Here is a 27,441-nt window from a genome sequence, read left to right on the forward strand (position 1 = left end):
ACAAGACCCATGGAGACTTCTTTCCAATATATTTATACTATTGCTTTTACAACCTGATGGCATGAACATCAAGTTTTCCAAATTCTGATAATTTTTGACCCCTCTCCCTTCATCCTTTTTCAGTCCCCACTCTGGCCTCTTTCTTCTTGTCTACACCTGCCTATCACCTCTCCTTGGTGCCCCTCCTCCTTCCCTTTCTCCCATGATCCACTTTCCTTTCCAATCAGATTCCTTCTTCTCCAGCCCTTTGCCTTTTACAATTATCCCCTCCCAGCTTCTTGCTTCTTCCCCTTCTCCCACCAACCTGGTATCACATATCAACCTCTAGTTTGCCCTCCTTCCCCGCCCCCCCCCCAATCTTCTAACTCTGGTACTTCCCCTTTCATTTCCAGCCCTGAAGTGTCTTGGCCCAAAACAACAACTATTTATTTCCATAGATGTTGCCTGACCTGTTGAGTTCCTCCAGCATTTTCAAAGTTCAAAATAAATTTATTATCAAAGTAGGTATATGTCACCATGTACAACCCTGAAATTTATTTTCTTTCAAGCATACTCAGTAAATCCAAGAAACGCAATGAAATCAATGAAAGACCACATCCACAAGTGCAGACAAACAACTAATGTGCAAAGGTTAAACAAAGTACAAAAGAAAAGAAAGAAAGAATAATGATAAATTAAAAAGCATTGAATATTGAGAATATGAGATGAAGAATTCTTGAAAGTTGGTCCATAGGTTCAGTAATGGGGCAGGTGAGGTTGAGCAAAATAAGATCCTGATGGGTGAGGGGTAATGACTGTTCTCGAACCTGGTGCTGTGAGTCCTGAGATTTGTCTTCCCACGGACAGCCACAAAACAAAGAAAACCATGAGACTCACTCAAAGAAAAGACATTAAACACCCCCCCACCCCGTGTGAAAAAAAACAAATTGCACAAATGACAACAAAAAAAAGTGAAAACACAGAATATAAAACACAAAATCAAAAGGCATATTTCAGTTCAGCTCTGTGTTCATTAACTGTGAGCTGCCCCGATTCAAAAGCGCCCTAACTAGCAACAGGGGAGTGTTGCGATGTCGGTTAGAAGCTGCAAATAAACAGAGGGAATTTGAAGAAAGAGAAGCAGATAAAAGGAGGAAGTTGGAGCTACAGTTGGAGAAATTAAGATCTGAGAATCAGGCTTCTGGTTCTAAGAAACAGTTTGTCGCTAGTTGAGAGGTTATTTTGGCTCCTCCATTTAATGAAGCAGAAGTGGACAAATATTTCCAACATTTTGAAACTATTGCTCTGAGTTTAGAGTGGCCGAAAGAGAGATGGCCAGTGATGTTACAAAGTATAACTAAAGGCAAGGCACAAGTTTATACAGCTTTAAATGCTGAGCAAGCACTGGATTATGATATTGTGAAACAGCATATATTGAAAGCATATGAACTGGTTCCGGAAGCTTATAGAGAAAGATTCAGAAATCTGTGGAAAAAACTTATGTGGAATTTGCCTACGAGAGATCTGTGTGTTTTGAGAGATGGGTTTCCTCTAAAAATGTGAATGAGGAGTATAATAAATTAAAAGAGTTGATTTTACTGGAGGAATTTAAAAGGAGCATTCCTGTTGAAGTGAGGACATACTTAAATGAAAGGGGCACTGCTACATTGCAAGAGACTGCTAAATTAGCTGATGAGTATGCTTAAATTCACAAGAATAAATTTTCTCCAGGTAGGACTTTTAAAAGGAAAAATAACACAGAGTGTAAACCAGAAATTAGATCTGAAGTTAGTGAGAAAGGTAAGGATGAAGGAAGACATGAAGGAAAGACATTTCGGTCCTATTTGTAATTATTGTAAGAAACCTACCCTTTTAAGAACTGTTCCAGAGTGGCCGTATAGCAGTTAACTTCCGATTAAGTTAGTCGTTTAAATACATTTCGTTATTTTTGAGCAAAGTTTAATAAATGTTTGTTTTTATAAAATCCAACTCAATTCTATATTCAATGTTGCCGGTCACGCGACATCAGAAAAACTAGAAACACATCATCCGTGAATTAGAGTCCACAATCCACAAACCACGTCCATTAAACCTTGCTCTGGCACCATCCTCTGATAGCATCGAGGGAGAGAGAGCTCACTCGAATGCAGGAAGCTTTCCTCAGGAGCACTGAGCGAGAAACCACCACACGCAGACACCTTCCTCCGGCAGTAGTGAGTGAGAGGCTGGTAGATAGCGCTGAACACTCACTCGCCTCGATGATTTCACTTTCATCGGCAAGATTGGCAAGAGATGGAGTTGAACACAGGCTTGCGCCGTGTCTCCAGGCTGCACGCTTTACTTGCAGTCTCCTGGAACCCTCTCAGAGACGGCAAAGCGCCAGATCACCCAATCGGCCCGGAAACACGGCACCAGAATGTAGATCGTAGGCTCCAACAGCAGCAGAACCACACCTGAAATAAAAAGAACTGAAAGGAGTTGCTTCGTGACCCATCTTGAGGATGTCGCCCTTGGTAGCGTTGTGTACAGTTCTTCCACCCATCTGAGATATTTATCCAGAATGCTGTTCACGCAGGGCCCAAACATGCCAAGAAATCCTCCCGTCCGTCCAGCAATCTCTTTGACACCCTATCAACTGTTAGGATGCAAAACAGCTTCTTCCCCCAGCTATAAGGCCTCTGCACTCCCTGCCACCACCCAGGTCTCATCACGTATGAAGTGCCTGTAGCATTATGCTGTTTGCTTTTTAACCTGTGCTGTAAATGCACCTTATTATTAACTTATTTGTGATAATATTACTCTATGTGTTTTGCGTGCATGTACTGTGTCATGCACCTTGGTCCAGAAGAATGCTGTTTCATTTGGTGTGCCGTTCAATGGCAATAAACTGAAATTGAACTTTAACCCTTAGGAAAATATTACTCCAGCAAAAGGACTCCAGTCATAAATTCCCTGGTTCTGAGATGTATCTGCATCATAGACTATCTTTTCATGGGTACAATGTAATTTAAATGCTACTTGCATAAATTAATATAATAAAACAGGAAAATATTTATTAATTGTACATATTTTACGATTGGCTGATAATATCTATACCTATGTATTTCTTGAGGAGTAGCTTGTTTTATGAAGTTGGGATTTTTAATATTTCTGGAATATTGAAGACCTGTTGTTGTATTCTAGATGGTGAGTCATTTGAATGGGAACTTGATGAAGCTTTAATCATCTTGTTACCCTTCCTGTTCTTATCGGCAGAGTTTGTGAGGAAGTTTCTGGGAAGTCTCAGACATCCATGCTGACACAATGGGCCTTCAATCCAGTGAGAGTCAAGCCAATCTCCTCCTTTTCTCTGGTGATGAGGGAAGCATATCTGATTATTTACCCCGCCATACACCTGATTTGTGAAAGAATGCCCCTGTATTCTGAAAGAGCCAAGGGTTGGCTGAGGAGAGCCACCAGTGAGCACATTTGCAAGGAGTGCTGCCACGAGAAAGTGGCATCGTTCAGCAAGGACCCCCGCCATCCAGGCCATGCTCTCTCCTTGTAGTGCCATCAGTCAGAGGTAGGGGAGCCTCAAGACCCACACCACCAGATTCAGAAACAGTTATTACCCTACAACAACCAGGCTCGCGATTCTACAACCTGAACTAATCGTACAATCCACAGACTCACTTTCAAAGGCTCCCTGCAACTCATGTTCTCAGTGTTATTTTTATTTTCACTTTGTCTTCTTGTGCACATTGGTTCTTTGTCAGTCTTTGTGCATAGTTTTTCATAAAATTCAGTTGTATAGTTTCCAGTAAATGCCTGCAAGAAGATTAATCTCAAGATAGTACATGGTAACAAATAGGTACCTTGTTAATAAGTTTACTTTGAACGGGTGCTGTATTCAAATTGTTTCAGAGCAGAAGATGTAAATCCTCGAATATTAAGAGTTTAAGGTCATCTGACTCACAACCCCATTTTTGGAAGGAATCCAGATCAGATGGGTTTAGAGGGATATAGATCAAAAGCAGGCCAATATGGCTAACTAAGATAGGCATTATGGTAAGTACAGATTGTTTGACTCCATGACTAATTCCACCCTGGGGTCTCTGGCCCTTATCTCAGCTGGTCCTGAGGAGATCTGGTTTCCTGATTTTCGATCCATCCTTTCCTGCTGTAGTAGTGCAATCACTCGTCAAGTGTGATGTTCTCCTAAAGCAGAGGTTCCCAACTGGGGGCCCACGGACCTCTTGCTTAATGATATTGGTCCATGTCATCAAAAAGGTTGGGAACCCCTGCTCTCAGGGGTCGTCTCTTGGTGGGTCCTCAGGTGGTTTTGTAGAGGCCAATCCGGGGTCCACATATTCTGGTGCAATGTGGACACAGGTGGCGGTGGCTGTGGTTAGTGGTCAGTCATTGGGCCTTTTGCTTGTTCAGTCTCTCCTTTGGTTGCTACCACTTGTTCTCTGTGATACAGTGGAGGTTGCTCGTGCAGCACAGCCCCCTCTTAAATAGATTTCCTCCACGTTTATCTACTGAGTGCAAGGTCTTCCCGGTTTTTAGATGTTTCCTGTGTAGATTTTTCCAAAGGAACGCAATTAACAGCAAGAAAGTAACAGTTTCCTGCCATTATCATCCACAACCATTTGAAGACAATTGTGAACTTAAGGATTCCTGTATTTTGAATTTGAAACCCCAGCCTGAGTGTAAAGGAAATAATTAAATTTCCTGGCTGAGCTGGTGACAAATGAGGTGTTGTTTTTGAAATGTTGGTGTGGGCCTTTGAATTTTTTTTTATCCACATCATCCCAACAACAGTTATAGAGAACTTAGAACAGTACAGCACAAGGACAGGCCCTTCAGCCCACGATGTTGTGCCGAACCAAATAAATTAATGATCAAAGGGCCAACCAAACTAATCGCATATGTCGGCACGACGTCCATATCCCTCCCTTTTCCTCACATTCATGTGCCTATCTAAATGTCACTTAAAAGTTTAAAAACTACTTTGACCATACATGGAATCAGAGGGCTAGGGGTCAAACAAATGCAAATGTGTGTCTTGGTCAGCATGGACGGGCTGTAGAATTAACGGTTAACGGGTCTGTCTGAAACTGCGACTGTTTTTCCCTCTCCACAGATGCTGCCTGACCTGCTCAGTTCCTCCTGCATCTTGTGTGTTCCCAATCATTTCACTTGCCAGATCTCACCCCGATATTTAACATATTTCTATGCACTATGTCTTAGGCTTCCAAGTGATAAATTAGTTTATTACTGTCACGTTCTGAGATACAGCGAAAAGCGTGTCTTGCATGCCGTCCATACAGATCAACTCATTACACACAGCACTGAGGAAGTCCAAGGTAAAACAGTTAACAATGCAGAATAAAGTTCAAAGTAAATTTATCATCAAAGTACATTGTTACCAGATACAACCCTTTGATTCGCTTTCTTGCGCGCATACACAACAGAATCAATTAAAACTGATGGACAAACAACCGATGTGCAAAAGATAACAAAGAAAGTTAAAAATAATAATTAATAAGGAATAAACACCGAGAACGTGAGACGAAGAGTCCTTGGAAGTGAGTCCATAGTGTTAGAGTGTTAAGAGTCGCAGGGAGGCAGTCAGATACACGGTTTAAACGGGGTAGATTGTGACTGTCTTCCCCCCGATGGGAAAGGCGAGAATGTACGCGGTGGATGGGTGGGGTCTTTGAATATGCTGACTGCCTCGTCGTGGCAGCGAGATGTGTAGATAAGATGCACGTTCTCCGTGCACTTTTACACGGAAGTGAATAATAATTAACAGATTTTTTAAAATATGCCTGCAGCTTCGGAGACTTTTTTTTCTGTTTTCCCCGGCTGTCTTGACGTTGCGAGTAGGAGGGTCTGATTGAGCAAGAGGTCAACACGCCTACCTCCAGCGCGGGACGGGGTGAGAAGTAGGAAGGACACCACCTCAGTTTAACTCGGCTTAAGGGGTTCATTCGGGAGATCAGAGCGCAGGTAGGTCGAAGTGTACGTTGTGCCTTTGCAGACAGTGGTTCAGCTGAAGCTCGGCGTAACCTCCTCCCATCTTCCACTCCCCAAGTAATGGCAGGGAGCCACAGGGGAACTAAGTATCCGGAGCAGACACTCGGGTGGCGCCTCAGTCGCTTGGTGCAAGTCTCTAACAGGGGTTGAACTAATTGATAGGAAACTCGGACGGAGGGAACGGACAGCTCGCAAGATCTTGAGATATGTGTCGTATGAATATGCCCCCCCCCCCATGGCCAGAGTTCGGGTTGTATTAATGGGCAGTCGGGCCACTTAACGCTAATTTTGTCGGTGCCAGGGAACGCTGCAGTGTTACAGAGGTCGCACTGCGGTCTTAATCTTTGCAAGCTCACCTACTTCTGCGCAATGAAGTATTTATTTTTAATCTGTGCTTCCGGCCCCGTACTGGACAGGGTGTATGGAGAAACATAAATTTCCTTGTAGTTGCCACTTCCTGTTTTGTATTTTTGGGCACGGTTATACCGTATGCGGAGGAGCGGCCAGCCAGTGAAGAGAACTGGGAACTTCCAAATCACTCGGCAGGTCAGACAGCGTCGGGCAAAGCGAAACGGGGTTAATTCTTCCGGTGACACAAAAACATCTGCGAGTGCTGGAAATATTGAGCGACACACTACAGGAGTTCAGCGTGGACTAGATGGGCCGAATGCTGGAGGAACTCAGCGAGTCAGGCAGCGTCTACGGGGAGGAATAACAGACAACGTTTCAGGCTGAGACCCTTCATCAGGATCGAGAAGGGTCTCAGCCCCGAAACGTTAACCGTTTATTTCCCGCCGTAGATGTTATCTGACCTGCTGAGTTGCTCCAGTATTTTGTGTTATCTGGTAATCACTTGCTAGAATTGTACCTGACTTTTTGCTGTTGAGGGAAGTTGGAGGTGAGCTGCGGATTTGAACACCTGTACTCCCATCAGATGAAGATTAACCACAAACAACAGGAATTCTGTAGATGCTGGAAATTCAAGCAACACACATCAAAGTTGCTGGTGAACGCAGCAGGCCAGGCAGCATCTGTAGGAAGAGGTGCAGTCGACGTTTCAGGCCGAGACCCTTCGTCAGGACTAACCACTGCAGTTTTGCATTTTTATCAGGTCTCCGCTGGAAACGTCGACTGTTTATTTCTCTCCTTAGATGCTACCTGACCTGCAGAGTTCCTCCAGCATTTTGTGTGCTGCTGTATAGTGTTTCAGTCTAAAGACCCATCAATCTGTCCACTTACCGTCCTGGACTGACTACCATATCTAAATTACAAACCTACACCAAGTCATCACCATCATCCTTTGTGGCGTTAACGAATTAGTTCTGAGCTACTCGCATTATTTTGCAATCACCTCCAGTGAGTAATCTTGAAGCGTTGTTCCTCTGTCACCAGTGTTTCCTGATCCCCGTGACTTCCTATCAGAAGCAGACTACTATTGTGAGTAACTTATCAAAAGGTCAGGCTGATTAAAGAGTTTATTTTGATGGCAAATCTAAAAGTGAAAAATGATTGTAGCTAGCGTGGTTGCCTAGCAGCTAGCGGTGTGTTTTACAGCGACCGCGGTTGGAAAATCAGGATTCATTTCCTGCTGCCCTCTGTACAGACGGGCCTTGCAAAATTTGTGTGATCTAGAGGGAATCCCTGCTGATTGTGATCCCACCCACTCTGCTGTCTCTGGTCTCAGAGGTTGTAGGTTGGGAGGAGCTCATAGAGAAGCCTAGATTAGGTACCTTTCAAAGTTTATATTATCACAGTATGTATACATTACCATTTGCTACCTCAAGATTCATTTTTTGCAGGCATTTACAGGAAGATAAAAATAAATACAATAGAATTAATGAAAAACTATACAAAGAGTGACAAACAACCAGTATCCAAAAGAAGACAAACTGTCATAGAATCATAGAGCACTACATCACAGTAACAGGCTGTTCAGCCCATCTAGTCTGTGCCGAATAAATAATACTGAGAACATGAGTCTGAATTTGTAGAATCAGTTCGGAGTTGAGTTGAGTGAAGTTATCCACGTTGGTTCGAGAGACTGATTATTGTAGTGCAGTTTCCCAACCTGGGGTCTGTGGACTTCTTGATTAACGGCGTTGGTCCATGCCATTTAAAAAAAAGGTTGGGAGCCTATGATGTACGGTAATAATTGTTCCTGAATCTGGTGGTGTGGGACCTCTGACCCCTGTACCTCCTACCTAATGGTAATAGAGGGAAGAGAGCATGGCCGGGAAGGTGGGAGTATTTTCAGATGAATTCTGCGTTCCTGTGGCAGCATTCTGTGTAAGTGTGGTCAGTGGTAGAGAGGGCTTTTCCTGGGCTGTGTCCACCACTTTTCCCTTCCTATGCCCTGGAGTCTCCCTCTCATCAAAAACTGGAGCATTCTGTACATGCTGCATCTCGGGTGCCCCGGAGGTGGAGGAGTTGAATAATTATGAGGTGGCTGAGGAGCAAGTTGCTTTAACCTCAGAGGGTTTGAGCTTTGTGAGTTCTGTTGTGTTGGGCGTGGAGTGTGTTCTATAAGCTCTTGGTGAGCTCTGTTGATGGTGGAAGGTGAATCACTTCCCTCTGGATACTCAGGACCTCAAAGAAAAGCAGGACATAATGGAAACCCTCAACAAGTCAGGCAGCATCTGTGGGAAAAGAAACAGTTAACTCTTCAAGTTAAAGACTTTTCTCAGTGCCTTGCCTGTAGTTTTGTAAGTCAAAGCTGAGTTTATTGTCACACACATAACTACGTGCACACACAGGTGCAATGAAAAACTGACTTGAAACAGCATCAGATGCAAGATATTCGCAATAAAAACATAAACATGAATTACACACAATTTTTACAAGAAGGAATACATTTAGAACAAAAACAAGGCCCATTTTAGTGCAGAGTGGTCATTCTGTGGCTAAACTATCATGATTTGGGTTGAAAGCACGGAAGAAAGGAAACTATAGGCCAGTTAGTCTGGCCTCAGTGGTTGGGAAGATGTTGGAGATTGATAAAGATAAGGTCTCAGGGAATTTGGAGGCATGTGATAAAATAGGCTATAATCAGCATGATTTCCTCAAGGGAAAATCTTGTCTGAAAAACCTGTTGGAATTCTTTGAAGAAACAACAAGCAGGATAGAAAAAGGAGAATCTGTTGAAGCTGTGTACAGTACTTGGATTTTCAGACAACCTTTGACAAGATGACGCATCTGAGGCTGCTTAAGAAGCTATGGGCCCATGGTATTACAGGGAAGATTCTATCGTGGATAAAGCAATGGCTGGTTGGCAGGAGGCAAAGAGTGACAATGAAGGAAGCCTTTTCTGGCTGGCTACGAGTGACTAGTGATGTTCCCCAGGGGTCTATGTTGGGAGCGATTCTTTTTACATTTCTCTTCTGTGATTTGGATGATGGAATGGATGGCTTTGTTGCAAGGTTTGAGAACGATACGAAGAAAGGTGGAGTGGCAGGTAGTTTTGACGAAGTAGACTACAGAAGGACTTGGATAGATTAGGAGAACGAGCAAAGAAATGGCAGATGGAATACAGTGTTGGGAAGTGTATGGTCATGAACTTTGTATAAGGAATGAAAGGGTTAACTGTTTTCCAAGTGGAGAGAAAATACAAAAACTGAGGTGCAAAGAGACTTGGGATTCCCTAAAGGTTAATTTGCAGGTTGAGTCTGTGATGAGGAAGGCAAATGCAATGTTGACATTTATTTCAAGAGGACTAGAATATAAAAGCAAGAATATAAGTTGAAACTTTATAAAATGGTGGTGAGGCCTCACTTGAACAGGTTTTGGCCCCTTATCTTAGAAACAATGTGCTGAAACTGGAGAGGGTTCAAAGGAGGTTCACAAAAATGATTCCAGAATTGAATGGCTTGAATTTGAAGAGCATCTGATGGCTCTGGGCCTGTTCACAAGAATTTAGAACAATGAGGGATGATCTCATTAAAACCTATTGAATGGTGAAAGGCCTTAATCGAGTGGATGTGAAGAGGATGTTTCCTATGGTGGGAGAGTTTCAGACCAGAGGACACAGCTTCAGAATAGAGGGGAGTCCTTTTTACAGTGGAGATGAGAAGGAATTTCTTTAGCCAGAGAGTGTGCATCTGTGGAATTCTTTGCCATAGGCAGCTGTGGAGGCCAATTCTCTATGTATATTTAAGGCAAGGTTGATAGATTCTTGATTGTTCAGGACATGAAGGGATATGGGGAGAGGGAAGGAGACTGGGGCTGAGAGGAAAATTGGACCAGCCACGATGAAATGGCGGAGCAGGCCTGATGGGCCAAATGGCCTAACTCTGCTCCTGTATCTTTTGGTCTTATGGTAGCAGTTGGTTCAAGAACCAAACTGTTGAAGGGAAGTAGCTGTTTCTGAACCTGTTCAGTACCTCTTGCCTGATGGTAGCTTCAGGAAGATGGTGGGGAACTTTGGATGTCGCATTCTTGAGGCAGTGCCTGTTTTAGATACTGCCAGTAGTGGAGAGGTATGTGCCCATGATATATTGGGCAGACTTCACTACTCTCTGCAGCTTCTGACATGGTAACAAACCCCTTACTCTTTTAAGATAAAAGCACAGATGCTCTTTCCTTATGAAAGCATCTATACGCTGAGCCCAGGGCAGGTCGTCTCGTATGTTAATCCCCTGCAATTTAAAGCTGCTGACTCTCCCATCATTGTGAGTATGCAATGTATTGATTGCTTCCAACTGCAAAATCCAGCTGAATTTTCAGCAGTTGGATTGTTTCCTGCAGTCCATTAGAAAGGCAAGTTGGAACTGGTAAAGTTCATTGGCAGCTCTGTTCAGGACAGGAAGGAACCTGCTCAGGGCCAGGTAGAAGTCAATGAATTGTTGCTGTAAGCAGCAGTCGCATGATAGGAAACTTAGTGTTTTCCAGTGAGCTGTGTGTAATTTTACATTCTGTGCTCAGTCTGGATAGTTTGTGACAAAGGTCAAAGTCAAAGTAAAATGTATTACCCAAGTGAATGTATTTTACCATATATTACCTTGAGAGTTGTTTCATTTTGTAGGCATTTACAGGAAAATAAAGGAATTCAATAGCATTTGTGAAAAACTATACATGAAGACTGGCAAACAACCAATGTGCAAAGGAAGACAAATTGTGCAAATAAAATTCTAGTATTGAGAATATGTTGGAAAGGGTCCTTGAAACTGACTCTGTTGGTCATAGTATCAGTTCAGAGTGGAAGTGTTGAGGTTATCCACCGCTGGTTTAAGAGCCTGATGGTTGTAGGGTAATAACCATTCCTGAACCTGAGACCTAAGCCTCCTGTACCTCTTTCCCAATGGCAGCAGTGAGAAGAGAGCATGGTGGGGGTCCTTGATGGATGCTGCTTTCTTTTGTCAGGGATCTGTGTAAGTGTGCTCAGTAATGGGGAGGACTTTGCCTGTGATGGACTGGGTGGTACCATCACTTTCTGTATCCCCTTGTGTTCCTGAGCATGGGTTTTTCCATGATGCATCCAGTCTGGATACCCTTCACTGTACATCTGCAGAAGTTTGTCAGTTTTTGGTGATGTGCCAAACCTAAGCAAACTTCTAAGAAAATAGAGGTTGTCGTGCCTTTATTGTGGTTGTATTTACAAGCTGGTCCCAGGACAGACCCTCAGATGTAACACCAAGGAATGTAAAGTTACTGACCCTCTCCACCTCCAGGCCCCTAATGAGGACTGGCTCACGAACCTGTGGCTCCTTCCACCTGTAGTCGATAATCAATTCTTCGATTTTGCTGACGTTGAGTGAGAGACTCTTGTTGTGGCACCCTTCAACCAGATTTTCAATCTCCCTCCTATATGCTGTACTCCGAAATGGCACCCACACCCGGACTTCGGGGCGAGAGGTCCCTCATTTGAATCCAGCCAGCTCTTTGCACGAGTTCCATCTGTACTCAGTTGAAGATTAAGCTGGCAACTTGGCTTTGTAAAACAGACAAACGCTAAAGGAACGGAAAAGTTGCTGCCCAGTATGCCAAATGAGGCATGGGAAGAACCTCACCTTTTCCTCCTGCGTATGCTGGTCACCATCTTTGATTAGTTATCTCCTGAAATAGACAACTGCAGCCAGCACAACGCAAACTTTTCTATCTATGACCCTTCCCTTGGCAGCCATCATTTTTGTGGCATGCTAATGTGAAGTTTCCAACCTTGTGATTTGCTCGATGACTTCCTGTGAATTACTAATATTAGTCTGTGTATAGTTCAGCCTGTTGGAAATTGGAAGGCCTGTTCGACCAGTCTCAGAGAAAACTCTGTTAGTGTTTCTGCTGCACAGCATCAGATTTTCCTTTCAGCCGATGACTCTTATTTGCTTAACAGCTTGAGAAAATATATGAACTAGAACAGCGCCTTTATTGTGCTGGAATGCAATTGCACATGCAGTTAAAGTTGATGACTCTTGCTAAGTTCTCTTCTGAGTACTCAACGGTACTTTATAGCAAATGAGAGGCTTTTAAAGTAGAGATTACGGTTGTAATGTAAGAAAACAGTAGACATTTTTAACACTAAGTTCTCATGAGCAGCAGTGCTTAGTATGACTGAATAATTTGTTTTAAGAACTTGTAACGGACAAATACTGGCACAGGGACTCCAGAGAGACCCCCGACCCCGACCATCGCTGTGATACTGTGGCTCTTAGCAATATTAAACATAGAATACTTCAGCACAGTACGGGTCCTTTGGCATGCAATGTTGCAGGCTAATCCCTGATCAATTGAATCCCTCCCTCATACACATCCCATAACCTTCCATTTTTCTTTCATTCATGTGCCTATCTAAGAGTCTTTTAAATGTCCCTAATGTATCAACCTCAACCACCATGTCTGGCACTGCGTTCAATGCACTCATCATTCTTAGTGTGTTTTTTTTTAAAAAAGAGCAATCTTTGACATCTCCCCCCCCCCCCCCCAAACTTTCTCCAGCTCAACATAAAGGGATGTCGTATGGTGTTGGCCTTTGCTGTTCTGCAGGAAAAAAAGTGCTGGCTGTCCACTTTTCTATACCTCTTATCTTAAACACCTCGATCAAGTCTCTTCTCATCCCCCTTCACTCCACTGAGAAAAGCTCTAACTCGTTCAACCTCTTCTCATAAGATATGTTCACTAATCCAGGCAGCATCCTGGTAAGTCTCCTTTTCATCCTCTCTGAAGCTTCCACATCCTTCCTGTAATGAGGTGACCAGATCCGAACATAATGCTCCGTGTGGTCCAACCAGAGTTTTATAGAGCTGCAACATCACCTCATGGCCCTTGAATTCTATCCATAAGATATAAGAGCTGAATTAGGCCATACGGTCCATTAAGTCTGCTCCACCATTCCATCATGGCTGATTTATTATCCCTCCAAACGGCATTCTCCCTGTACATAACCTTTGATACACTTACTAATCAATAATCTATCAATCTGTGCTTTAGCGCGCGCACGGCCTTTCCGGTGATGAATATCTGTAATCTGTCAAGTAGGGGACCGTGCACAATTCTGATTTGATGGAGACGGACATGAGAGTATGGAGGAACACCTGGAAAACTTCTGAAACACCCGCTTTGCTGCCGCTGCTACTGTGTGGTAACCGGAATCTCCGGAGCAGAAGGCCCCGAATCCTCAGCTTTGCTTGTTTCAGCAGTCGGGGCAAGGTGGAAGGCACTCGGCAGAGGATGGTGCTCAGGGAGCCGTATTGGAGGGGCTGGTTGAAGCTCGAAGTTTTCGAATGGACGGACTCAGTGTCGGCTGTGGTTGGCTGCTTCCAAGGCTTTGGCAAGTTGACGGTGCCTGGAGGTTTATGGCAGGGAGTTTCTCCCTTTTGCTATCAGGGACTCGGGGACTTTGAGACTTTTTTTACTGTGCCCATGGTTTGTTCTTCATCAATTATGGTATTGCTTTGCACTGCTGTAGCTATATGTTATAATTATGTGGTTCTGTCAGTGTTAGTCCTTGGTTTGTCCTGTTTTCTGTGATATCACTCCAGAGAAACATTCTATCATTTTTTAATGCATGTGTGCATTTCTAAATGACAATAAAAGAGGACTGAGTGTTCTCATAATCTAAAAATATACCCAAAGACGGCCTCCACAGCTGTCTGTGTGGCAATGAATTCCACAGATTCATTTACCCTCTGATTAAAGAAATTCTTCCTCATCTCTGTTCTAAAGAGACGTTCCTCAATCCTGGGGCCATGCCCTCTGATGCTAAGACTCACCCACTGTAGGAAACATGGTCTTCACATCTGCTCTGCTAGGCCTTTCGATATTCGTTAGGGCTCATTGAGACCCCTCCCCCGCATTCTTCTAAACTCCAACAAGGACAGGTCCAGAGGTATCAAAGGTTCCTCACATGTGAAGCCTTTCATTCCCAGAATCATTCTAATGAACCGTACCCCTGTACCCTGCCTAATGAAGGCCAACACTCCGTAAGCCTTCTCAACCACCCTATCACCTCGAATGGCAACTTTGGGGGCATACAATATCCTTCTGTTCCTTCACACTGCTAAGAATCCTGCCACTAACCCTGTATTCTGCCTTCAAGTTTGACCTTCCAAAGTGAATCACTTCACATTTGTCTGGATTGAACTCCATCTGGTGCTTCTCAGCTCGGCTCTGCATCCTGTCTGTGTCCCGTTGTCTTCTGTGACAACCTTCTACACTATTCACAATGTCATGAACCTTCATGTCAGCTGCAAACTTTTGCCTTTGGCTTTTCATGTTCTTGTGTGTAAACTGGATGGGGAAGCACGAAGGTACAGATGATAGAGCTTCCACCGACACTGCTTCAGCAACCTGGGTTTGATCCTGGTTCCAGGTGCTTTCATTGGGGAGTTTGCACGTTCCTCCAATGACCATGTGGACCCCAAGACTTGGAGTTCGGTAGATCTATTGATTGATCAAATTTCCCCAGGTGAAAGTGAGCGGTAGAATCTGGGGGGGAGTTGATGGGAGGGTGAGAAGGCTGCAGCGAAAATGAGTGGAGGCATAACACTGCTGTGTGATTGACAGCACTCAGGATTTCCAATTACTGACTAAAGCTTTAGCTAACTCTATTGTATGTGAAGAGAGACACTATAACAAACACGTATAACAGCCTTAAGCAACACACACACACACACACACACACACACACACACACAAAATTCTGGAGGAACTCAGCAGGTCAGGCAGCTTCGACAGAAATGGATAGATAGTTGGCTTTCAGGCCAAGGCCTTCCTTCAGCGCTGAGGAGCTGTGGTAGCAGGTCTGGGTGAATAAGTTGTTGAAGAGTCAGAGGGCAGCAGTGAGAGAGGGTTTCACTGAACTTCCATCAAAAATTCTTCAGGGTAGGCATCACTCAAAGAGACTTCATATTTGGGAGGAGAAGATGGCGATGTGACGCAGCTCGCAGCAGCCACTCCTTTGGTGATGTCTGTTATTTGTCAAGTAGGGTGCCGTGTACAATCCTGATTTGATGGAGACGGATGTGAGAGCACAGAGGAACATCTAGTGAAACTTTTGAAAAGTCTGCTTCACTGCTGCTGTTACTGTGTGATCCAGAATCTCCGGAGGGGAAGGCCCCGAGTCCTCGGCTTTGCTTGTTGCTCGGCGGCCGAGGAGGGGTCGAAGTGCTCGGAGAGGCTGTGTCGGAGGGGCTGGTCAGAGTCTCGAAGTTTTCGGACGGACTCGAGAGTCGGCTGCAATCGGGTGCTTCCAATGGTGCTGCATTGGCGAGTTGGCGGCACTTGGAGGTTCATGGCCGGGAGAGTTTCTCCCTTCTGCCGCCTGAGTGAGATGATGAGTCTATTGGGACTTTGTGACTTTTTTTTACCGTGCCCATGGTCTGCTCTTTATCAAATTATGTATTGCTTTTCATTGTTGTGACTATATGTTATAATTATGTATGTGTCAGTTTTAGTCTTGATTTGTCCTGTTTTTTTTTGTGATATCATTCTGGAGGAACATTGTATCATTTTATAATGCATATAAATGACAATAAACGAGGACTGAGTGTCCTCATAATCTAATCTAAAGGCAAGAAAATCAGCAGATCCAGAGCAGCACACAAAATGCTGGAGGAATTCAGCAGGTCAGGCAGCACCTATGGAAATGAATAAACAGTTTTGGACTGAGACCCTTTTTCGGGACTGATCTCAACCTTTTGTTTTCTGCAATATTGGTAAAATATATACCACTTTATTAGGTACACCTGTACACTTGTTAATGCAAATATCTAATCAGCCAGTCATATGGCAGCAACTCAATGCATAAACGCAAGCAGACATGGTCAAGAGGTTCATTTGTTGTTCAGACCAAACATCAGAATGTGGAAGAAATGTGATGGAAGTAACTTTGACTGTGGAATGATTATTGATGCCAGATGGTGTGGTTTGAGTATCTCAGAAATTGCTGCTCAGCTGGGACATTCACAAACACACCAGTCTTAGAGAATGGTGTGAAAAACAAAGAAAACTTCCAGTGAGCAGCAGTTCGATGGGTTTCCTCTGGGTGCTCTGGTTTCCTCCCACAGTCCAAAGACGTACCAGTTGGTAGATTAGTTGGTCATTGTAAAGTGTCCTGTGAGTAGGCTAGGGTTAAAGCAGGGGTTTCTGGGTGGTGTGGCTTGAAGGACTGCTATCACATGCTGTATCTCAATAAATAAATGCAAACCGGTTTTTGTGTCTCTAGAAGTGGAAGCTGATTAGGGAGCTCTGCTATTTGATTGGTTTAATTTACCTACTGGCAACAGGGATTCATGCTATTTGATTGGGCCAATATACCTACTGTGAATCTGAGAAAACAGTGGAATCTGTGGCAACTTCTTCACACCTGAGCAGATATAAATATTCCTTGTCCCCTGCTTGGCTGCCTCTATAAAGTACGAAAGGGTTATTAGTGCTTATGGGGGTATCCCAATGATATGGGGCGGCTGTTAGCGTAAGTCTTTACAAGTCAAGTTTATTACCTTTCACTGTACATGTACCCAACCAAACGAAAGTGTTCCTCCGGACCGGAGTGCACCCACAAAACATATTATAGCACATGCTGCATATAAAGTAAAATATTATCCAGAAATAAGTTAATAAAAGATAATTCAATGTGCATGTAGTGCGTAGCACAGGTAAACAGTAAGCAGCTCACCGTCCTAGTGACGAAACTCTGGTGGTGGCAGGGTATTGATATTCATGTGTCCCATAGCCTGAGAGAAGAAGCTGTTTCCAACCTGGTTGTCCTGGTCCTGATGCTCCTGCACCTCCTTCCTGATGGCAACGGCTCAAAGAGATTGTGGGGTGGTACAATGTCAGTGATTGGGGTTCAATTCCTGCCATCGTCTGTAAGGAGTTTGCACGTTCTCCCCGTGCCGTGTGAATTCCCTCCAGTGTCCTCCCACATTCCAAAGGTGCGTGCTTAGGATTAGTAAATTGTGCATAGGCTATGTTGGTGTTGGAGGCATGCGAATGCTTGCGGGCTGCCCCCAGTACGTCCTCAGACTGTGCTAGTAGTAGACGCAAATGACAATTTGCTGTATCTTTCCATGCATGTGTAATAAATGAAGCTAAACATTTTTTATTTTTTCTAAATGTTTTTATTTGTTATTTGTGGAAGAATGGAGAGTTAGCAGATGTAACTTCCTGGTTATATTACAGGAATGGAAAGGGGTGGGAGAATATGCTGAGTATGGCTTGTACACTCTCAGAGTCACAGTCCAGTCATAAATTATAAACACAGTTGACGAAGGGCCTTTATATCCCCCATTCGGCTCCCCTTTACCCCTTATCTTCTCCTCACCTGCCTACCACCTCCCTCTGGTGCCCCTCCTCCTTCCCTTTCTTGCATAGTCCACTCACCTCTCCCATCAGATTCCTTCTTCAGCCCTTTACCTCCTTTACCTATCGCACCCCAGCTTCTCAACTCAACCTCGCTCTTCCATCTATCTACCTTCCCCTAACCTGGTTTCGTCTATCACCTCCCAGCTTCTCACCTCAACCTCCCTCTCCCATCCACCTACCTTCCCCTAACCTGTTCTCACCTATCGCACCCCAGCTTCTCATCTCAACCTCTCTCTCCCATCCACCTACCTTCACCCAACCTGGTCTCATCTATCACCTCCCAGCTTCTCACTTCAACCTCCCTCTCCCATCCACCTACCTTCCCCCTAACTTGGTCTCATCTATCACCTCCCAGCTTCTCACCTCAACCTCCCTCTCCCATCCACCTACCTTCACCCAACCTGGTGTCATGTATCACCTCCCAGCTTCTCACTTCATCCCCCTCCTCACTTTCTCACCTGCCTTCCCCCTCGCCTGATTTCTTCTATCACCTGCCAGCTTGTCTTCCTCCCCCCACACCCCCCCACCTTTTTATCGTGGCTTCTTCTCTCTTCCTTTCCACTCCTGAAAAAGGGTCTCAGCCCAAAACACCAACTGTTTGTTCCTTGTACAGATGCTGCCTGACTTGCTGAGTTCCCCAGCATTTTGTGTGTGTTGCTCCAGAGTAACAAATTACATATTTGCCATGACTGTTTATCCTTGTTCTGTCTTTGTTCTCTTTTTAGAAATCTATGAGGAAGTTGAAATCAAAGACAAATATTAGCTTTCATCTAATCTATTGATTCCAGTGATCTCCCTGGGCACCTTGCCAATAGTTCTGTTTTTAAAAGACATGAAGCCCTTTCCATTAAAACTATTTTCAAGGTTATTTCCATCAATTTAATTTGAACGACGCTTCTACAAGCCAGAGGTGGTGGCTCTTTTCCTGTCTTGTCACCTTCTCCTTCCTGAAGGGGAGAGTTTGCAGGGAATGGTGAGCACCTTGCAGAGTGCAGGTGAAATTCATGGTGGCCTCAATATATGTGTAGCTTCTGGAGGTTTGGCTCCAATGTAGGTGACCTCTGTGAGCCAGTGATTAAGCTGCCATCCCACCTCTCATACGTCAGAATCAGAATTTGGTTTAATATCACTGGCATGTGTGTCAGGAAAAGTGTTGTTTTGTGGCAGCAGTACAGTGCAATACATAACAATTAAAAACTATAGTACAAATTAGCATAAGAAATATATATAAAAATTAAATAAATAGTGCAAAAGAGCAATAAATAGATTAATATTCATGGGTAAATTATCCATTCAGAAGGAAAGAAGCTGTTTCTGAAACATTGAGTGCGTGTCTTCAAAGTCCTGTACCTCCTCGCTGATGGTGGTAATGAGGAGAGGGCATGGGTGTTGGGGGTTCCCAATGATGGATGTCGCCTTTTGAGGTTTTGCCTTCTGAAGGTGTTAGCTGTAGTGATGATGTACAATTGCATGGATTGCAGGAATTCAGTAACATCTGGAGATTAAAACTGGGTACTAGAAAAGGCAGGGGAAAGATGTTTATTTTTTTCAGCTGGTTTGCTCATCAGTTAGATTATAAAATGATTGGTGTTGAGGACAGAGGCCACTTTGCTGGGCAGCCAGATTGGAAGCTGGATGTAACAAGGTGAAATGTATCCAACTGTACTTGGTAATGCTTGCAATAACACACAAAAATGCTGGGGAAACTCAGCAAGTCAGGCAGCATCTACGGAGGGGAAATAAACGGTCGATGTTTCGGGCCGAGAATTGAATTGAATTCAATTGACTTTATTTCTTGCATCCTTCACATACATGAGGAGTAAAAATCTTTACGTTATATCTCTATCTAAATATGCAATGTTCAATCATAGTAATTTATAATAAATAGAACTGCCAATGTAACATAAAAATACACTCAAATCAGCGTGAGTTAATCAGTCTGATGACCTTATGGAAGAAGCTGTTCTGGAGCCTGTTGTTCCTGGCTTTTATTCCCAGATGATAGCAGCTGGAACAGTTTGTGGTTGGGGTGACTCAGGTCTCCAATGATCCTTTGGGCCTTTTTTACACACCTGTTTCTGTAAGTGTTCTAAATAGTGGGGAGTTCACTACAGATACACTGGGCTGTTCACACCACGATCTGCAGAGTCCTGCGATTAAGGGAGGTACAGTTCCCATACCAGGCAGTGATGCAGCTAGTCAGGATGCTCTCAATTGTGCCCCTGTAGAAAGTTCTTAGGATTTGGGGACCCAAACCAAACTTCCTCAACCGTCTGAGGTGAAAGAGGTGCTGTTGGGCCATTTTCACCACATAGCCAGTATATACAGACCACGTGAGATCCTCGGTGATGTGGATGCCGAGGAACTTGAAGCTGTTTACCCTCTCAACCCCAGATCCATTGATGTCAATAGGGGTGAGCCCGTCTCAATTCCTCCTGTAATCCACAACCAGCTCCTTTGTTTCTGCGATCCTTCATCAGGACTGGAAAAGAAGCCGGAATAAGTCAGTGGAGGGAGGGAGAAGAGTACAGGGTGGTAGGTGATAGGTGAGGGGGAAGGCGGATGAAGTGAGAAGCTGGGAGGTGACAGGTGGGAAAGGTAAAGGGCTGAAGAAGAAACCTGATAGGAGTGGAGAGTGGACCATTGGAGAAAGGGGCACCAGAGGTAGGTGATTGGCAGATGAGGAGAAGAGAAAGGGCAAGAAGGGGGCCAGAATAGGGAATGGAAAGAGAGAGAAGGGGAAGGGAAGAAGTTATTGGAAAGTAGTGTCAGGTTGAAGGCTACACAGATGTTGTAGTACTGCCGTTCCAGGCAGAGTTCCTTGGGGTAGAGAACATAGAGGAATGGTGGTGGCCGAATAGGAACAGAAAACACTTGCAGCTGTTGTGCCTCCCTCCGTTATCTCCATTAGCCAGTGCTCAGTGGGTAACTACCTTGTATTGGAGTCAGGCCATTGCGTGTTCCACTACAGCTCCCGTGCAGCACGCAGGTTAGTAGCAGGGTGCAGCTCTGCGGGCCTGCCACTTTGTAGGAGCTGATACTATGCAGATGTGCTAAATCATGACCTTGTCCATGTTCCCATAGAGAAACACAGCACAGAAACATACACCTCTTATCGATTTACCTGTGCAAATTTCCCTAAAATGTTGAATTTGAACTGCATCTACTACTTCTGCTAGCAGCTCGTTCCACACTTGCACTACCCTCTGAGGAAAGAAGTTCTCCTCGTGTTCCCCTGAAACATTTCACCTTTCATCTTTAACCTATGACCTTTAGTTCTAGTCTCACTGAACCTCAGTGGAAAAAGTCTGCTTGGATTTACTCTCTCTATCCCCCTCATAATTATTTATATACTTCTGTCAAATCTTGCCTCATTTTCCTCGCTCCAGGGAATAAAGTCTTAATCTGTTCAATCCTTCACTATAACTCGGGTTCTCAAATCCCGGCAACATCCTAGTAAATCTTCTCTGTACTCTTTCAATCTTAATAACATCTTTCCAGTAAGTAGGTGACCAGAACTGCACACAATACTCCAAATTAGGCATCACCAATGTCTCATACATCTTCAACGTAGCATCTCAACTCCTGTACTCAGTACTTTGATTTATGAAGGCCATTGTGTCAAAAGCTCTCCTTCTGACCCTATCTGCCTGTGACACTACTTTCAAAGAATTATGGATCTATATTCCCAGATCCATCTGTTCTACCACACTCTTCAGTGCTCTTTAGTGCAACTCCACTCTGGTTGGTCCTCCCAAAATGCAACATCTCACACTTGTCTGCATTAAATTCCATCTGCCATTTTTCAGTCCTTTTTTCCAGCCGGTCCAGATCCCGTTGGCAAGCTTTGATGGCCTTCCTTGCTCTCATTATGCCCCCAGTCTCGATGTCACCCTCAAATTTGCTGATCCAGTTTACCACATTATCTGGAACATTGATATCGAAGACAAATAACAATGGACCCAACACTGATCCCTGTGGCACTCCACTAGTCACAGGCCTGCGGTCAGAGAGGCAACCATCTACTAGTGCTCTTTGGCTTTTCTCCCACAATGCCAATGTTGAATCCAATTTACTACCTCATCTTGAATGCCAAACGACTGGATCTTCTCCACCAACTCCCCATGAGGGATCTTATCAAAGGCCTTGCTAAAGTCCATGTGGACAACATTTACTGCCGCTCCTTCATCAACTTTCCTGGTAAACTCTTTGAAAAACTGCGTAAGATTGGTTAGACACTATCTGCCAAGCACAAGGCCATGTTGACTATCCCTTATCAGTCCCTGTCTGTCCAAATACTTGTATATCTGGTTCCTTAGAATACCATCCAGAAATTTGCCCACTGCGAATGTCAGCCTCACCAGCCTATTATTTCCCAGCTTATTCTTAGAGTTCTTAAACAATGGAGCAGCATTAACTATCCTCCAATTGTCCTGCACTTAAGGATGTTTTAAATGGTTAAGAATGTTTTAAATCCCTCTGCTCGGGCCCCTGCAATTTCTGCACTAGCCTCCCACAAGGTCTACGGGAACACCTTGTCAGACCCGCCAGTCTAGAATTGTGTCTGTGAACACAAGATGGTAAGATAAATGCCTAATATGAGGGGGGGGGGCGTAACTTTAAGGTGATTGAGGAAAGTGTAGGGGAGATGTCAAAGGTAGGTTTATTTAAACAGTGAGTGGTGGGTGTGTGGAACACCCTGCCAAGGTGGAGGCAGATACGTTAGAGACATAGAACATAGAATAGTACAGCACAGTACAGGCCCTTCAGCCCACAATGTTGTGCCGACCCTCAAACCCTGACATTTAAGAGATTCTTGGATAGGCACATGGATGATGGAAAATGGAGGGCTGTAGGGGAGGGAAGGGTTCTATTGATCTTCGATTAGGTTAGAAGGCTGGCACAACATCGTGGGTCAAAGGGTCTGTAATGTGCTGTGATGCTCTGTTAAAGGACTGTGCAATATTGTAAGATAAAGACAAGTTTTATTGTATGTAACATGTACATCAAAACATACAGTGAAATGCATCACTTAGTGTCAAATCAATCCTGAGATTGTGGCACCACGTGTCAGCGCCAACAGGTGCATAACTCAGTAACCCTAACCTGCATGTCTTTGGAGACTGGAACACCCTGAGGAAACCCTACGCAGACACGGGGAGAATGTACAAACTCCTCACGCACGGCAGTGGGGGTTGAACCCCAGTCTTGCAGCCGGCTGCTCTGATTGTTGTGCTGCTCTTAAAGGGAGTTCTCCATGATCTCCTGCCTAACATTTATCCCTCAAACAAAACCATTAAGACAGATTATCTGGTGATAATCACACAAAGCAGGAGCTTGCTGTGCATAAATTATTGGAATTCCTATATGACTGCTGCAAAGAACTTAATTGTACAGTTTAACAGGAAGGAAGGTCTGTCACACAAAACGTGCAATCGCAAAGCTTCCTCATTGATGTGACTAGCAGCGCACATCAAAGTTGCTGGTGAACACAGCAGGCCAGGCAGCAGCTCTAGGAAGAAGTACAGTCGATGTTTCAGGCCGAGACCCTTCGTCAGGACTCGGCCTGAAATGTCGACTGTACCTCTTCCTAGAGCTGCTGCCTGGCCTGCTGCGTTCACCAGCAACTTTGATGTGTGTTGCTTGAATTTCCAGCATCTGCAGAATTCCTGTTGTTTGCGTGTTGTCATTGATGACTACTTGTTTCCATTTCTATATTTCTCTGAGAATTATCATTGCTCTCAGGAAATTTTTGGAATGACTCTCAAGTTTATCTAGCTTGTACAGTATGTTTCTCCCCTTCCTGACTATAGCTTGGCATCAGTGTTTGTTTTAAATTAAATCACAGTAAGTGCAACAGTTTCAGGTGAATCATTGAACTCAGAATATGGAACATTACAGCACGGTACAGGCCCTTCAGCCCACAATGTTGTGCTGACCTTTACTCCACTCCAAGACCAATCTAATGCTTCCCTCCCACATAGCTCTCCGTTTCTCTATCATCCAAGTTCCTGTCTAAGAGTGTTAAATGTCCTGAATGTATCTGCCTCTTCCACCCACTTACCACTCTTTAATGTTTTTTTAAAAACCCCTACCCGTTTTTTTTAAAAATCCCCTTTTACTTTCCTCCAATCACTGTAAAGTTATGCCCTTTTGTGTTAGCCGTTTGTTCATGAACACTGCCTTATTATTCCTCCTTTTTTGTTCAATTTATTTATTTTGCAATTTATAGTAATTTTATGACTTTGCATTGTACTGCTGCCAAAAAAACAAATTTCACATCATGAACACAAGGAAGTCTGCAAATGCTGGAAATCCAAAGCAACACACAAAATGCAGGAGAACTCACATTATATAAGACACTGATAATAAATCTTATTCTTTTGTATGTATATGCTGGTGTGTTTGGCCAATATTGTGACTCATTGTTTAGATGAAGTCAAAGTGTCTTAAAATACAAATAGTACGAAATTCAGGCAACTCACACAGAATGCTGGAGGAACTCAGCAGGCCGAGCAGCATCATGGAAAAAAGTACAGTCGACCTTTTGGGCCAAAACCTTTCAGAAGGATTTCCAGCAACTGCAGATTCTCTCTTGTTTGTGGCATGAAATTCAGGGCTATCTTGTTCACAGTAAGCTCCCTCAATTGGCTGTGCTCCTTATTTGTATTTGGAAATGAGCCGAAGTCATCAGATGATTCATAATTATTAAAATCCAGCTCACTCTAAATGTTGCTCAGAGTAGGGAGAGATCGCTAAGTAAATGTAATTAAAATGTCAAGTCTTGTCTCTTAAATAGCAAACAGTGCGGCATTGTGGGTCATTTATTAGTTCAAATGGAAGCATATTATGTCAGTAAGAATAAACAGAACAATATTTTTGTCTTGGTTTTTGATTTAGAATATGTTCAGTTTGTACTGGGCTCAGTGGAATACTTCCATGGAAACGCTTAAGTCCCCGTGAGCAAGTTGCTCGCACTGGTGTGGAGCTGAAGTTATGGTGGTTAATAAAATATGCTAGTGTTTTTACCCACACCAGTTTGTCTTTATTAAGAACAAATATTACAAGTTAAATTCTGAAATCCATTAAATCATCAAATATTGAAGATTGTCCTTCAGCAATGCCAGACTTTGGAGAACTTTGAACAGCTTCCAGCTGTCATCCAGCCGAGTGCTGAAGCAGTCGTGTAACAATGTAAGGTATATGTACATCACCACAAATAATAATTTTAGCCACTACAGTAATGTTCCATTAATCCATCACACGTAGGATTTCGGTGGTCAGTTTTCAGATATGTCTAGACTGTTGGATGTTATTCCTATTAATACTCCAACTCACTTTTAATTCATACACAAAGTGCTGGTGGAACTCGGCAAGTCAGGCAACACCTGTGGGGAGGAATGAAGAGATAGCGTTCAAAGTACATTTATTATTAAAGCACGTACACAGTATACAACTCTGAAGTTCGTCTTCCGCACACACAGTCATGAAACGAAGAAAACCGTGAACTGGCCTGTTCAAAGAAAAACATCAAACCTCCCATGGCAAAAAATTAACTCGTAAACGGCAACAAAAAAAGAAGTGAAAATACAGAATATAAAACACGAAACCAAAAGGCGTATTTCAGTTCAGTGTTCATTATCTGCAGGCCACCCCGATTCAAAAATTGCTCAATAGTAGTAACAAAAAACAGAGCAACCAGAACTAAAACACGTCATAAAAACTGAATTAGAGTCCAAATCTCCAGTCCATGTCGATTAAACCTTGCTTCAGCCGCATACTCTGACAGTATTGAGGGAGAGAGAGGGCACTCAATAGAAGAGACCTTCCCTAGGGAACAGCGGGTGAGTGGTCACCACACAGAGACGCCTTCTCTGGCAACAGCGAGCGAGAGGCTGGCAGACGGCACTGGACACTCACCCACCTCGATGATTTCAGTCTTCCTCGGAGCTTTAATTGCAGAGGTCGGTGAGAGATACAGTCGATTGTGGGCCTGCGCTCTGTCTCCAGGTTTCCTGGCCCCCATGCCGCCTGCTTTGGTCGCAGCCTCGTGGAACACCCCGGAGAAAGCAAAGCGCCAGATCGCCCGACCGGCCTGAAGTCGCACTGCCAGAATGTAGATTACAGGCTCTAACGGCAGCAGAGCCATGTCTGAGATAAAAAGAAGATGTAAAGGGAAGTGCCTTGTGGCCTTTGGCGGCGGCGTTTGCTGGCACATCTTCATCGGTACTGGATGCTGCCTGCCCTGCTGAGTTCCTCCAGCATTTTGTGTGTGATACTCCGGATTTCCAGCATCCGCAGAATCTCTTGTGTTTATCCCTTTTAATTCCTGTTATGCAATAGAATACTAAATTTTGCAATGAACCTTGTAAGTTTACAAGAAACATGGAACACTGAACTTAGTAAGCTCGAAGGGAGTGCAGGAACTGTGGCCCTGCTGAGCTCGAAGGGAGCCTAGGATTCAACACCAGACCAGCCAGATCCTGAACTATTGGGCTTTCTAAGTACTGTAGTTGGACGGGGGAGTTTTGGAATTTTACGGTGGCCCCTTTTTAAAATGAGTCAAAGGGTTTTTCAGTAATTGTACTTGGAGTAAGGGCTAAGCAGAGGAGAATGCAGAAATTGGGCTGGTCCAGCACTGGATCACATCCAATGTTTTATTATTATTGTGTTCCTTGTCTTACTGTTTCCTTTGCTACAGTGGATCTGAAGTAACAATTATTTTGCTTTCCTTTACACTTGTGTATAGGGAATGAGGTTAAACATTTTTGAATCTTCCATTATAAAATGATGGACCCACACTTTCCTGTCTATTTTTGTCTGCTCTGAAATTGCTCCTCCTCCTCTTTGATCTCCAACGATATAGGAAAAGCAGTAACAAGTGAGATGTTAAATAAAATCAAAGCTCCTGTTACTGATTTTTTTTTTAAACTATGATTATGTGGGAATGCTATATTTAGCTGAATGTGTGGCTCGTAAGTGTTGCCACAGACTCGGCTAAACATAGCACTCCCACAATGCTCAGCAGAACATTCCCACAATGCTCGGCACTCTACATAGTTTATGAACGTACAGCTTTGAGGCATGAATAGGCCACTCATCCCCTTGTGGTTGCTCCATCATGGCCAGTTTAGTCATAGCCTCATCACCTCATTTTTATCTCTCATAGTAACCTTTCACACTGCCCGTTTAGTTAGAAACTATCAGCCTTTGCTTTATAAACACATTCTCAAAGGGCAGTGGAAGCATAATTATAAAGACTTGTGCCTCCCCCCAAAAAATATTTGCGTCCTCTCTGTCTTAAATGGATAATCCTCTACTTTTAAGTACTGTCCCCAAATTCCCAATTCTATCATAGGAAGAAATATCTACCCAGCTGTTGTAAGACAATTGAATGGTTCTCTTAGTACAGGGGTTCCCAATCGGGGTTCAAGGATCCATTGCTTAATTGTATTGGTCCATGGCATAGAAACGGTTGGCAATCCCTGCTCTAGTATAAGATAGACTCTGGACTTTATAATCTACCTTGTTAGGATCTTGTACTTTATTGTTTACCTGTACTGTATTACTTCTCTGTAGCTGCAGTATTTTTCTCTCCCCAATCTGTTACAAACTTCCCCATAGTATACAAGAGAGCCTGTCCTACGA

General features: G+C 43.8%; 1 protein-coding gene across 2 annotated transcripts in view; it reads left to right on the forward strand.

Annotated features, from left to right (window-relative positions):
- Nucleotides 1-5,743: 5,743 nt before the first annotated feature.
- The window catches only part of LOC140212183 (annexin A4-like), a 102,487-nt gene continuing 80,789 nt past the window's right edge, over nucleotides 5,744-27,441 (forward strand). The window contains exon 1 of one of the 2 annotated variants that reach the window (XM_072282843.1): nucleotides 5,744-5,973. The gene's annotated coding sequence lies outside the window, so the exon portion shown is untranslated. Of the gene's footprint in view, nucleotides 5,974-6,392; nucleotides 6,547-27,441 lie in introns of those variants that run through there. The other variant, XM_072282844.1, reaches the window with a different exon arrangement.

Source organism: Mobula birostris, chromosome 18, assembly GCF_030028105.1.
Source record: "Mobula birostris isolate sMobBir1 chromosome 18, sMobBir1.hap1, whole genome shotgun sequence".
Lineage (NCBI taxonomy): Eukaryota > Metazoa > Chordata > Chondrichthyes > Myliobatiformes > Myliobatidae > Mobula > Mobula birostris.